Below are 12,497 nucleotides of genomic sequence, written 5' to 3'. Positions count from 1 at the left end.
TATCGCAGGAAGGAAATTCGTCAGAGCCGTACCCGGCCATCTATTCGGTCCCACCTCCAAGAAACCTAGTTGTCTCCTTCGACTGGAATCAACTAGGCAGACCCCATTTACCAGCAAGCATACCATTCAGAATTATCGTCCAAATATATAGAATGGTCATGGTTGGTACCATCATAGATGAGGGGGCTTCTGTGAGTATCCTTTCCTCTACTTCTTGGAAAGCGCTTGGTTCGCCATCGCTTTTGCCTGAGATGAGAAATCTAACAGGCTTCGATAAAGGAACCAGTCGACCTTTAGGGATCCTCCCCAATGTGCCCATAACATTGAAAGGGAAGATCGTTCAAATGAACGTGATGGTCGTTCAAGGACCCTTGGATTATAACCTACTCCTTGGACGAGACTATATATATTGCATGGGAGCCATCGTCTCCTCACTCTTTAGAGTAATGTGTTTTCCGCACGAAGGAAGAGTGGTCAAGCTCGTGGACCAGCTTTCATTTCCCGGATCACGCATCACAAATAATCATATGCCATCCCTAAATGGTCTCTTCATGCAAGAAATGTCTCAACCTACGGTCCGTCCTCCCGATGAGCGCGAGTAATTCGGAGGGATATGACTGGAACCGAGGGGGCATGCATCCTGGTCTGCTTCGGCAGGAAAACTTCGGGTATAGGGTAGGTTTCCGCGGGAGAATATGACTAGTCTGTACCCCATCCGTGATTGAGATAGGGGTTATTCTAGAATAAGATTCTTTTGTCAAAGTTATGTGATTTGGTGGGCATCATCGCTCACCTTTGTTTATCTCGGTAGACATCGCCGAAGAAGTGTTTTGTTTGAAAGATTAATAGAACAATCTTTGGGTGACCTGAAAGAGGTAGGCCTCTCTCGGTAAAACAATTGTTTTGGCGGAAGTGCAGTAGAGGTAACCTTGAAACTCTGTTTTATACCTGGGGGCATGCAAACCTTTTGGAATGCAAACAAGGGGCGGCTATTTATTTTTTAAATTTTTAGGACCTCTAACCCTTTAAACTCGTAGGATTAGTCGTTTCTGAACTTGCATAACGAAAGGATGCGGGGCATAGCTTTGTAAGGCGCAAGCTCCATAAAAAATGGCATCGTACATGAGACATTCTTATCATATGACTGGATTAATCGAGCAGTTTTAGCGCATAGTTCATGCTCGTTAAAAAATAAACATAAGATCGAGCAAGTGTTTCAACCCGGGTTTAAGCTCGTTAAAAGATGAACTATCCTTCGGTAAATAACCACCGTGAATGTAACATTATCAACCATTAAAGCCTTGGTCGTGTTTGCACCGTCACCTCCACTTTTCCATTGGCCGATCATTCACCCCCATTTGATTGTTTACCCATTTTGAGGAACAGCTGCGAAGAGTGATTTCACTAGCCATCCTTGTGACACTGCCGTGCTTGGAAAATTCCAACCCTTACTTGGAATCAGTTGCTACCCATTTTATCACTCGTTCCTCAAAAGACGAGTCTTCTTTAAGCTCTTTTCATTTGACTCATAAAATATGAAAATATTCCCGAGTTTTGGCCTTCCAGCTCGTTAAAGCGACAGGAAGTGCTATCCTTCCTCTAGATTTTAATCTTTTTGGACCTGAGGGATTATTGCACAAAAAGATCGAGCGCTTGTTTTGTTCGGCTCATTAAAACTATCGAAAATTCATCCCTTCTGTATTGTTTTATACTTTTTCGGACTTAAGGGATTAGATGATGAAAAAGGACCTCCGGAGTTAACTTTACGTACCTTTTCAAACTCTCTAAAAATGAAAAGGACCAAGTTATCTTTGTCGTTAGACTCGTTAAAAAGATTAATAGCGACGAACTTGTCTTTAGACGAGAACGAGTTTCACTATCGCTAGGCTCGTTAAAGCATAGCGATGGGTTTGCTCGAAGGACAAATTATAGAACAAGCATATGTTATCCTCCTCAAGCTTGACAAAAATAAAGAGGTACTGGTCAGCAATGACTGGGGAAAAATTGGGAAGAAACTCAAAGAACCTTTATTGGTAGCAAGTCGCTCTTGAACATGACACTTCCACTCCATGCCTGAGTCGGGTTGGGTTCTTTCATTCACCGGTCACATCACCATGGTCTCGCCATACCATCCACATTTGGGTTAAATGCTACCAATCCATCATATAAGTGTCGCCGATATGTTCAAGAGAAATCAACCGTGTCCCATCCACTACCATACATTATACTTCATTCTTTCATGACCGCCACCCTGAACCATATATCATCAGATCGTTTTCACCTCCATCAAAATCATTTTCTCTGTTCCGTGTCACCGATGTGGGATACATTAAGGCCCTCCTTTGACGGATCGCTTCTTGTCGACATCAGCTCATTATCCAAGAAGTTTATCTAGGAACAACCCCTTCAGTACTTTGAAGCTTGCATGCCTCAATGGCAAGTTTCTCACTTCCGGCGACAGGTATACATCAATGACCTTCGACCGAAAGATTTTTCGTGGTGTTCGATGCCAAGTCCTTTATTTGCACCACATGAATTGTATTGCAGTACCTTGAGGGCCAATATCAGTATCGGTTATTCCTCTCGCGCTTGTTAACAGTTTACATCATTGACTGGTAATCAAGCGATGTCTTTCCATGTTCGACTTCAAAACATTTCTCACATGGATCGACTTGTACTTCGAGTGAAGATCGAACGAGATTGAAGACCCCAGATCTAGTTCCATCCATCCGGGCTGCGATATATATTCAGGAAAAATAAAGACATTGACATGTACAGCATTGCAGAACAGATAATCATCCTACCAGAAGGATGATGATATCATCAAAATCATCAGTCTACCATCAGACGATTGTCTGTCCTATGTACATAAAAATGAATTTATAAAGCTGACCATGGGAATGCCCACCTCAGCTAGATCATGAAAACAGTATGAAAAATAATGTATTGTATTGTATCTTATTACAGGTCTCCTCCCAGCGTGGAATGAACTTCGGATCCTCCTAATAAAGCATTTCACCCGATAAACGGCCTCATACTTTAGGGGGCAACTGTTATAGACATTTTTGTGCCTTACAGCTTTGAGCATGAAATGTCCATAATCCAAGGGATCCAAAGTCCCTAAAGATGTTGTTACAGCTCCTAAAGGAACAAGGTCAACCAATGACAGCTTCTCCCAGAAGTTCTCCACCAAAAACCACTCAGAACTAGTCAAATCGGGATCAATTCAGAAGCTCCACTAGCTGCCTGCGCTGCAAAGCACCCAAACACACTGGCTAGGTGCATTGCAACACACTTGAATGCACTACCCAGGTGCGTTGAGAGGGAAATGACAAGTGGCAGAGTCATTCAACGAGGTGGAAAGACCATGGAAGCTTCCAGAATCTTCTCCAATGACACTTGCCTCACTGAATTCGACCAAGTGATGAGTAAGAGGCTCTCAGTCTCCAAGTGGAAGCAAGAACTTACAGAGGGAAGCCACAAGTCAAAACATAAGCTGACTCATACTCTCTGCTTACATATATATCTGGATCCCTCATCCCAGAGATCCAGGGGCTGGAATTTTGTACTTTGCAGAGAATTGCTATTGGTTTGAGATTAAGATTAGTACATTGGGTGATTTATGCTTTGTTGGAGGAGAGGAAGGGATTCCTTTGCTGGGAGGTAGATGCTGGATCGGGACTCACTTGGTTGTATCTCCTCTTGGACTTTCTTATCATATCAATAAAATTATTTGAGTTTCTCCTACATGCTGTGTATCAATGATGTTTTGTTATATTTGCATGTTTAGCTTAATCTGATCCTGAGCTTTTTATGAATGTATCTCTATATTTTCGTGTAGTTTCTCTCTCTTGTGATCTTGCAGGAATTCGGTGAAGTTGGGCCGGTAAGGGAGCAAGGCGCTGGGAGCCATTGAAGAGAGGAGCGATTGGATCGACAAACTAGCGAAAGACACAGGTTAGTTAGGGGTTAGGTTAGTTACATCGTCGAAGTTAGTTACATGTATTTGTTTTCACTTTCTTAATATTGATGTATCTATTCAGAACGCCCCTATCCCACTCTAAGGTGTGATAGTGCCTTAGCAACAAACAAGGAAAACTACTTGAGTATTCTTCTTTATGAAATGTAAATGAGGAGAAAGATTGTAACTAACCTGTGTCTTTCGCTAGTTTGTCGATCCAATCGCTCCTCTCTTCAATGGCTCCCAGCTCCTTGCTCCCTTACCGGCCCAGCTTCAATGAATTCCTGCAAGATCACAAGAGAGAGAAACTACACGAAGATACAAATATACATTCATAAAAAGCTCAGGATCAGATTAAGCTAAACACGCAAATATAACAAAACATCATTGATACACAGCATGTAGGAGAAACTCAAATAATTTTATTGATATGATAAGAAAGTCCAAGAGGAGATACAACCAAGTGAGTCCCAATCCAACATCTACCTCCCAGCAAATGAATCCCTTCCTCTCCTCCAACAAAGCATAAATCACCCAATGTACTAATCTCAATCTCAAACCAACAGCAATTCTCTGCAAAGTACAAAATTCCCGCCTCTGGATCTCTGGGATGAGGGATGCATATATAGATGTAAGCAGAGAGGATGAGTCAGCTTATGTTTTGACTTGTGGCTTCTCTCTGTCAGTTCTTGCTTCCACTTGGAGACTGAGAGCCTCTTACTCATCACTGGTCGAATTCAGTGAGGCAAGTGTCATTGGAGAAGATTCTGGAAGCTTCCATGGTCTTTCCACCTCGTTGAATGACTCTGCCACTTGTCATTTCCCGCTCAACGGACCTGGGTAGTGCATTCAAGTGCGTTGCAACGCACCTAGCTAGTGTATTTGGGTGCTTTGCAACGCAGGCAGCTAGTGGAGCTTCTGAATTGATCCTGATTTGACTAGTTCTGAGTGGTTTTTGGTGGAGAACTTCTGGGAGAAGTTGTCATTGGTTGACCTTGTTCCTTTAGGAGCTGTAACAACATCTTTAGGGACTTTGGATCCCTTGGATTATGGACATTTCATGCCCAAAGCTGTAAGGCACAAAAATGTCTATAACAGTTGCCCCCTAAAGTATGAGGCCGTTTATCGGGTGAAATGCTTTATTAGGAGGATCCGAAGTTCTTTCAATGTTGGGAGGAGACCTGTAATAAGATACAATACAATACATTATTTTTCATACTTCTTTCATGATCTAGCTGAGGCGGGCATTCCCATGCTCAGCTTTATAAATTCATTTTTATGTACATAGGACAGACAATCGTCTGATGGTAGACCGATGATTCTGATGAAATCATCATCCTTTTGGTAGAATGATCATCTGTTCTGTAATGCTGTACATGTCAATGTCTTTATTTTTTCTGAATATATATCGCAGCCCAGATGGATGAAACTAGATCCGGGGTCTTCAATCTCATCCGATCTTCACTCTAAGTACAAGTCGATCCATGTGAGAAATGCTTTGGAGTCGAACATGGAAAGACATCGCTTGATTACCCTCAAGGTACTGCAGTACAATTCACGTGGTGTGAATAAAGGACTTGGCGTCGAACACCACACAAAATCTTTCGGTCGAAGGTCATTGATGTATACCTGTCACCGGAAGTGAGAAACTTGCCATTGAGGCATGCAAGCTTCAAAGTACTGAAGGGGTTGTTCCTAGATCAACTTCTTGGATAATGAGCTGATGTCGACAAGAAGCGATCCGTCAAAGGAGGGCCTTAATGTATCCCACATCAGTGACACGGAACGGAGAAAATGATTTTGATGGAGGTGAAAACGATCTGATGATATATGGTTCAGGGTGGCGGTCATGAAAGAATGAAGTATAATGTATGGTAGTGGATGGGACACGGTTGACTTCTCTGGATGACTTCTCTTGAACATATCGGCGACACTTATATGATGGATTGGTAGCATTTACCCCAAAGGTGGATGGTATGGCGAGACCATGGTGATGTGACCGGTGAATGAAACAACCCAACCCGACTCAGGCACGGAGTGGAAGTGTCATGTTCAAGAGCGACTGCTACCAATAAAGGTTCTTTGAGTTTCTTCCCAATTTTTCCCCAGTCATTGCTGACCAGTACCTCTTTATTTTTGTCAAGCTTGAGGAGGATAACATATGCTTGTTCTATAATTTTCCCTTCGGGCAAACCCATCGCTATTTTTTAACGAGCCTAGCGATAGTGAAACTCGTTCTCGTCTAAAGACAAGTTTGTCGCTATTAATCTTTTTAACGAGTCTAACGACAAAGATAACTCGGTCCTTTTCATTTTTAGAGAGTCTGAAAAGGTACGTAAAGTTAACTCCGGATGTCCTTTTTCGTCATCCAATCCCTTAAGTCCGAAAAAGTATAAAACAATACAGAAGGGATGAATTTTCGATAGTTTTAACGAGCCGAACAAAACAAGCGCTCGATATTTTTGTGCACTAATCCCTCAGGTCCAAAAAGATTAAAATCTAGAGGAGGGATAGCACTTCCAGTCACTTTAACGAGCTGGAAGGCCAAAAGTCGGCAATCTTTTCATATTTTACGAGTCAAATGAAAAGAGCTTAAAGAAGACTCGTCTTTTGAGGAACGAGTGATAAAATGGGTAGCAGCTGATTCCAGGTAAGGGTTGGAATTTTCTAAGCATGGCAGTGTCACAAGGATGGCTAGTGAAATCACTCTTCGCAGCTGTTCCTCAAAATGGGTAAACAATCAAACGGAGGTGAATGATCGGCCAATGGAAAAGTGGAGGTGACGGTGCAAACACGACCAAGGTTTTAATGGCTGATAATGTTACATTCACGGTGGTTATTTACCGGAGGATAGTTCATTTTTTAACGAGCTTAAACGTGGGTTGAAACACTTGCTCGATCTTATGTTTATTTTTTAACGAGCATCAACTATGCGCTAAAACTGCTCGATAACATGGTCTTGCTTTGATTTTTTACCATAAATAGCTTTTCTTTTCAAAGATAGTACTGTATCTTCAACTGCTTCATCAAACTAGTTAGAAATGGACAACATTTACTTGGAAATGAGATTAAAATGCTAATATTTTACTTTGAACTATGTAAAAAGCAATTAAAAAGTGTTTTTACCTCTCATTTTACCATTTCATTTGAACTTGGTTTGTTGGAGCTTTGGAGGTGCCTCTTCCCCCTCGATTTTCATCAACTGATTTCGGGAGATTCTATGGACGATTCTCGGCGCCGTCTATACCACGTAGGAGCTAAACCTGAGCTCTTTCATTTCATGGTTTCCTCTCTGCATTCTGTGCTTCAGTCCCTGCTTTTCTGAGCCCCTGGGGTTTGATGGGTGCGTTCTGCCATCAACGCACCCTAGGCCTATCGAAACCTGCGCTGATTGTGGGTCATCATGAAGGTGACTTGACATTCAACGCACCCATAACACATGTGTGGGTGCATTCGGCGCAGAAAGGAAAGATGTCGCACAGTTTTTAATGAAATTTTTCCCTGTTTCTCATCAAAATTAGGATTTAATCTCCTCTCTTGTTTGTTTTTGCAGAGATATTGGAGCAAAATGACCCTTACATGGCGAGAACGAGAACATGAAGAAGAGGACATGATTGCCCTACATGATCCTATTACAATGAACGTGCTGCGGAACTGTGGTTTGCTAAAGTTCTTCCGCATCTCTAGCATGAGACAGCAGATCAACCTACTGCAGTATTTGTTCGATGCTTGGGATCCTATCAATCAATTTTTCCAGATTAGGGGCAAATCTATCCCCTTGACTGCAATAGACATTTACTTCTTGACTGGCTTGTCACGGCGGGGTGCCCCCATTTCTTTGTCAGGTTCGGCCCGAGGGAGTGACTCTGTGAGAGATTATGTAGCACCTCAAGAGTTGACATAGCGGATGGCGATTGGGCCAAATCTTCCACTATGTTATAATGCTGCGCCGCTCTAGCGCGGGGATTAAACGTCGACTTGTGTACTACTCCCTTTGGCGGTTTTATTGTTAATTCAGGAATGATGGGTGGTACAACTTCTGTCCAAGTTGTTGTTGAACTACTTGGTTGATATTTATCCTTGTTGTTCGACAACTTTGGATTCCCGTAATCTTTGTTCCTTGTCGAAATCAAAGTATCATTCTGCTGTTTCGAAATTGACAGCATTAGCACTTGCGATGGGGAAGCATTTCCACTATCAACCATATTTGTTCCTGGATTTGGAAACGGATCAGTTAACACAGCTGAGGTTTGCGAACTTCTAAAGAATCTTTTAAGCTCAGCTTTGTACGGACATTCCGCTGTCCGATGATCCTCATCACATATTTGACATGGATATTTCAGTTTCCTATTTCCAGGAGGGTTTGAAGAAGTTTTTTCAGGAGATGACTCACCCTGTTTCTTCTTCTTCCCTTTGCTTTGCTTCTTCTTGCTTCCTGGTTGTTTGGTTTCTTTGCCTTTATCTGTCGATACGGCATTTACTTCCGAAGCAAGAAGTTCGTCTTTTGCATTTTGATCTGAAATCTTACGGGCTTTCTTGGACGTAGCCTTTGTCGATTTCGCCTTTGTTGTGCCAATCACGCCATCATTGGCATGAGAGTCATTATTTGATTTAGGAGGAGGAGGAATTGAGAATTCTGGTCTAGGGGCGTCAGGTATTTTGTCGTAGAGCGTGCCAGACTGAGTATAGACCAAGTCTAGATATTGCACACGAGCAATAACTTGCTCTTCCGTTACGACTCCCCCCTTTGCCACATCTTCCGTGATGGCAGGAAGTAATGACTTGATAAACCATTCAGCTAATAGCTGATCGGGAACGTACGTTTTTACCATCCTACGATGATGTCGCCACTCATGTATATGATCAGATATGTGAGTGGCCATTGTCTGTTTGAAGTTGGTTAGGATTTCCATTCATGTTTCATACCTTATCGGTAATTGAAAATGGGTTAAAAAAGTCGTGGCTAAGGTACTGAAATTGTCGAACGAAGCTCTAGGCAATTCAATATACCATTTTGCCGCTGGACCCGTTAACGTCCTCTGAAAAAGGCGAAGCCTTATCAAATCATCATTTAGGGTGTTTGATGAACACCATAGATGAAATTTCATCACGTGATTCGATGGATCTTCACCTGGATTTCCATTAAATTTAGGAATATCTGATGGAAGTTTATGAGGGATCGCTGGCCACCAAGGGGCGTAAGCAATTGGATCATTTGTTAATCGGTGTAAATCAGGTAACTCTAAAGTTGCCACGAATGGTAACTGTTGATTCAGGTTAGGTGAAGCATACCCAGGATATGATGGGATTGCCTGAGCAGTTGGCCTTTGCATACCAGCATAATGCAGTTGATGCTGGTATGACTGATACAGTTGGTGGACATGACCATTGTAAAATGGTTGATTTTGACCATTTTGAATGTATGGCTGTCCACTATTCGCAAAGATCTACTGCTCAGAACCTTGGTACACTTGTTGGAATTGTGGTTGTTGGTATTGCACCAGCCACGGTTGTGAAGCCATGTTCTGTTGCGCTATAGTAACCGTTGGACCAAGGTGTGGGGTAATTGTACCCGTTTGGACCTGTGTCACCCCACCAGTCAGCGATTGTGGTTGAGTCACAGGGTCAAGGGGCTGTTGCATTACAACCCGAGAAATCTGAGGTTGACATATGACAGGCAACGTTTGAACTTGTGACATTGTAACAATAGCTGGTGTAGTCGGGATGTTCGACATAGGTACACATTGTTGCATAGAATACACAACTCTTGGTTGTTGGGGTAGTATAGGTATCCAACCACTTGATGTAACTCCAGTACAACCCGAATACTGTTGTGAACTCCCGTATGGATATCCTCCCGGAGGGGGTATTGAAAGGGCATACTACCCCCCATACGGTGGTAACCCGGAACTCAAGAGGATTGTCTGCCCTTGGGGACTGGATTACCCAAATTGACCTCCAAATGGATCAATTTAGCGAGTCTCAACATAAGAGTTACCGGATATTATTCCGGAGGAACAAACAGGAACGGACCATACTGTCGAAATAGCCCCTGGATGGATTTCTTCTAGCGGTTGTGAGCTAGTCGAGACAGATGGTACGTCGGCAAACATTGTCGAAGTGACGGCAAGGAGTTCTGCTGTCGCTGTGTCAGCTGACACAGTCCTAGATGTTGACGGTTGTTCAAACATTTTGAGTCTATCCAAAAGATTACCTAGTGATTCTACAGGAACTTCCACTGGTGGTAGACTAACTTCTGATGCCGAATGAAATAGAGTGACCCCGACTCCAAAATGTGTTGGAGTACTTGCTTGCGGATCTTCTACAATTTCCTCTATCGCAATCAAACCAGGTGGAAGGGGAAGACCCTCAGGTCCATAAAATATTTCTGGTGCCAAAGAAGGGGTTGAATCGACAGCGACAAATGTTTGATGAGCAAGACTCTCCGAACTGGTTGCAGATGGAACTGGTTCAGTAACACAAATGTTTTCTCTCAGACTAGGATCAGTATCACTGTCCCTCTGTGGCTGTTGAAATTCTTCTGTAGAGGCAGGGATTCCAGAAATGTTTGGAGTAACCGGAATCTCGGATGTTGTTGGAACACTTGTTCTAACTTTAATAGGAGATTTCGAACCGGTTAAACGAGTTCGCTTTGTCCGTACTGTTTTTGATTCCGGAGACAAATACGGTTGACTTGTAAGCCTCCGCGAACGATGGGGTTTCAATTGACTTTCTTCCACGATTGCGGATTACTCGATCAACTAAAATACAAAAGGGGAAATGTGTTTCCGAATTAAATGAATTTTAGACGCTTTAGACACAACCTGCTTTTTCAATTTTAAAGAGTCGAGAAAAAGCAAAAGATGACTCTAGTCTCCTTCGATTTTTAATGAGCTTGAAGTGACAAGTGCTCAGATGGACCTTTTTCGTTAAAGATTTTGAAAAGGAATGAAAGAGACTGCTCTGGAGTTCTAGGTAGAGGGTGTGCCAAACCAATCGCAAAACCGCAGAATACTTTTTAGGGTACAGGCGGTCAATCTTCCCGAATGCTGTGTTCAGTGCATTGCGATCAGCAGGGCGGCCGACACGGCTTCCTATGGATAAAGGTTTTATGCCTATAGGGGTCTCCCAATATATACTCGACGGTACGTGGGAGCACAATCCATACTGGCACTTATCGTCTCTTAGGAGGAATCACCCAAACATCAGTGAGGCCGACAGTAACTAGGTTTTACGACATTGGAACACGTCTCTAGCCTAGACCTCTATGTTGTGCGTTAAGTTACAAAGCGTTGTTAAGTTCATTCAATTTATTTTAGGTTGATCTTTCTTAGAAGTTTTCCTTTTTGGATCACCACGAGATGTAGATACAATTCCTAAATGCAGTCTAAAGATGATAAGCAAGCTTTTATCTCTTTTCAACAATGAAAATCCTAGCTACAAGGGGAAAAGAAAGACACAATCTTTTCTCAAAGAGCATAGAGCACACTGTAGATGCACTTTTCCTAAATCAAACCATACAAACTATCAATATGCAAATGCACATGTGCATGTATTTGTTTTCACTTTCTTAATATTGATGCCTAAAAAGAAAGTTGTTGTACATATCTATCCTCACATCTAGAATACCAAGTGTAAGGCTCTCAACCTACACCTGCAAAGCTGTGAGAGTCTCAGCCACATCAAGGTCACGAAGGATAACCCTCCCGGCAGCCTCTCCTACTGGGGCAGTGGCTGGCACTCTCAAACGGACTACTGGACGAACAGGACCAACATTTGCATGTACACATGAGTTTGATTAAAAGTCTTGATAGAATAAAGCACAAGGACATTATAAGTAAAAACAGTAAACAGTGATATTGTCAAAGATTTTACCAATAGTGCCCCACTGCTCGCCATCCAGAAGTACTAAATCTGGATCACCTCGGAAGTCCATGCCAGCATATGGATACTCAGCATAAGCCATCTCCTGCCGATCAAACCACCTGAAGAAGGTATCAGAAAACGAAATCTGAGACTGACCAGCATGCCTAGACATATGGTCAACCCATCTCTGCATACGTGGTTCAGTAGGAGGAGGTATGTCGAGTGCAATATATTGCGGCTGCATCAGTGGTATCTTCTCCAAGGCAAAGGCGGTCAAAATAGAACCGAACCCAAAGTTCTTCAACCTCCTGTCCTTTATCTTGGTCAACTGACTTTTCATCACAAGAAGTACTGCATCACACCAGTTGAATATTTTCGGTTGGAGGCATTCCAAGGCATGTTGCATATAGGACCTGTTGGCTACATGAAGAGATGCACTCCCGGCCATCCTACCAAAAGTAAACAGGATAGACCTGAGGGACCTCTCAGTGACATCTCGGATGATGATCTTGCCATCTTTACTCGGCTGAGATCCTTCCCTGCAATACCGACAGACATAATCTCTCACAAAGTCACTCCCTCGGGTCGAACCTGACAAAGAAATGGGGGCAGCCCGCCCTGACAAGCCAGTCAAGAAGTAAATGTCTACTGCAGTCAAGGGGATAAATTT

This window comes from Pinus tabuliformis, chromosome 6 (genome assembly GCF_031772625.1).
Source record: "Pinus tabuliformis cultivar Carrire ecotype Pingquan chromosome 6, CPIR1, whole genome shotgun sequence".
Lineage (NCBI taxonomy): Eukaryota > Viridiplantae > Streptophyta > Pinopsida > Pinales > Pinaceae > Pinus > Pinus tabuliformis.
Note: the sequence above shows the minus strand (reverse complement) of the source record.